Genomic DNA, 3,063 nt, shown 5'->3' with positions numbered 1-3,063 from the left:
TCTGGTAACCTATCACTCAGGGTTATTTCCCAGCCCTGCTGCAACCAGGATAGAGATAGGAGGATGGTAGTTGTTGTAGACCCATTCAATTTCAATTGAAGGATTAAATGTTCCAGGAGCTCAACTTACTCCATCTGAACATGTTTCAATCGTGTTTTATGAACACAACATGCAGCTTTACTGAATATGAAAAGGTTGTGTTGATTTAACTCAGTTGTTTAAGTTTCTGCCAAAGCAAAACCTTTGTGTGCAACCAGTGTCCACTATTGAATCAAGTAAATCCAACCATGTTTTTGTCAGTGCAAAAGGAGTTACGGTGCCTGTATTCCTGCACAATATTGTCCCGGGAGGGAGGAAAACTTTCTGGTGAAGTTTTGGTTGATTTTTGGGTTTTGCTTGACACTAGGTTGATTTTATCAGTGAGGTTTGGATTGTTTTCTTTCTCTAAGAGAGAGAAAGATGGTTTTATGCTTGGACATGTTTGCAATGGGCCCCAGTATTTGTTACTTTATTAGTATTTTATTGGTTGCGTTTGTTTGTGCTTTTGTTACAGTGCACTGAGATAAGAACATCTGAGAGGTGTGATCCACCGCTGGTGATATTTTGGTATTTTGTGAGTTCCCGATTTAACAAATCAGCTCTTTAATCCAGACCTGAGAGGTTGAACTTTAAAGCGCTATAAAATATTCTTACTGGAAACAGCGGCAAAGTGTTTTTCTCCATGATTATAATGGGCTTGGAGAAATTCACTTATATGTGACATTGATCACATGAGAAGTCCTGAGCCTAAAAGGATTGCAGCGAGTCAATCCAGTCCAAAACAAGGAGCTGTTTTCCTTTAAAATGATGACGTCATCCTGCTGGTGATGGAGGCTCGAATAGGCTGCGTGTCAGACTCCATTATCAGCAATATCTGGTATGAATGTGTGTGGATGTATGCATGTGACTGGACTGTGACGGACTGACGACTAAAAGTTTAACTGACTTGATACTGAGACAAAAACGGTGCCGACTTTAGGATTAGTGAATGTCCACAACAATTCACCCAGCCTGTAGAAGAAGGGTGGAGGTTTTTGTCTTGCTTTGTTTGTGCAGGAGCAGAAGGATGACAGAGACTAAAGGGGGAGGCTGTAGCTTCACATGAGTGTGAGCTGCAGACTGAACCCTTTGGTTGCTAATGTTGAGTCACTGATGTTTGCATTAAGAAAATTGTGTTTTATTAGCTGTGTTTTAATTAAGGTATCACATTATATTGTTGGGAATGTTAAATGCTAAAGTGAAGAAAAGCTTTGATTTCACTCATGACTGAACATGTTATTATGAACCATAGCAGGCCACTGTAAAGAGTCAATTAACTGTTATAGAGGAAAAAAGGCCAAAAACTCTGTTAATACCTATGAATAACAGGCAATGATAGACTTGTCACATTCAAAATAGAGATATGTAATAACAAACACGGGTCGTGTCATTTAGGTTCTCCATTGAAATAGTCAATCATTTAGAAAAGTAGAATATATATATATGAATATATATATATATATATATATATATATATATATATGTCTCAACGCTGTTTCTCAATAATATTAAAAACCTAAAAACTATTGTTGTGCAAGATAGAAGTCACTGTGACAGCCCTCTGACTGTGGAGGACGTTTGTAATCCTATTTCTGCACTTAAGGCCAACAAATCTCCCGGCACAGATGGTTTAACTGCAGAGTTTTATGAATCATTTTCTAATCTCCTGGCTCCGTTCTTACTGCAGCTTTTCATAGGAAGTGTAGAGAATAACATCCTCCCTCCTACTCTTACTCAGGGTCTCATAACACTTATTACAAAGACTTACTTCTTATTGATAATTGGAGACCCATCTGTCTGCTCAATGATGACTATGAGATTAAGGCTTTAGTACTTGCTAACAGAATGAAAGAGTTCTTGGACACAATTATCGATGAGACACAATCAGGCTTTATGAGAAACAGACACCTTTCTAAGAACATGAGACTGGTTTTAGATCTACTTGATTACTCTGATTTGGTATCTGACTATAGCTTCATTCTCTTCCTGGATTTTTAAAAGGCTTTTGATACAATTGAACATCAATTTATTTTCCACTCTTTGGAAAAATTTGGCATTTTTCTGTAAAGCTATCAAAACCTTGTACACGAATGGCAATAGCTCAATTAAAATGATTAAGACTCCACCCCGAGATTTGACCTGTTATACAAGGAATCAGCACAGCTGATAAGGAGCTCATCATCAGCCAGCTAGCTGATGACACCACACTCTTCTTGAAGAATGCAAATCAAATCCGTCCAGCCTTAGTGTTATTAGTGATTTCTCTGAGGCATGTTAATACTTTTAGCTATTTTATATCCATAAATGTAAGTTTATTAATAAAACACATATTTCTGCCTTTTTATAAGGATATGAATTGTACATACAATCAATTTCAGACTCAACCAACAAAAAGCCTTTCAGAACAATATTTATATTGTAACAGTTGCTATTGTAATGCAGTGTATCACCACATGGCGGCGCCTCTGTCTCACGACTGGTGTCACCCCCTTTGTGTTCTTCTTCGCACTCCTCCTGTAATGGATGCTCCCGTGTGTACGCAGACTAGTGTGCTCTTTAGTAATGTGTGGTAGAGGTAGCACTTTTATTTTTGATATTGTAAATAAATGAGTACTTTTTGGAAAGTCAGAAGCTGTTGCTCATTCGCTATCCACCTGCACACCTCCGCGGCTGGCTTCATCTCCACTGCACGTTACAATATGTTGATTTTTTTCGCCTACTCATATCATAATTTTTTTACTCCTGGTTCTGTATGTTCATGTTCTGTTCTTTTGTAAACTTCATCTGTTTGTATGTTGTATACTCATTGTGTTTCAATAAAGTTCGATTTAAAAAAAGGTACGTTCTAAACGAAGCTTCAGACGTCACTGGATCACGTGACTCTGGCCAAACGAATCAAGCCTCGACACGGTGCTTCTGAAGCAGCGCGTTGATCTTTCTGACACACGCACCGGAGCGTCAGCTTCAAGCGGACCATCACTACGT

The sequence above is a fragment of the Mchenga conophoros genome, linkage group LG16 (genome assembly GCF_057382185.1).
Source record: "Mchenga conophoros isolate Kocher_MC1m ecotype Shallow Benthic linkage group LG16, M_conophoros_male_GT1.1, whole genome shotgun sequence".
Taxonomy (NCBI): domain Eukaryota; kingdom Metazoa; phylum Chordata; class Actinopteri; order Cichliformes; family Cichlidae; genus Mchenga; species Mchenga conophoros.
Note: the sequence above shows the minus strand (reverse complement) of the source record.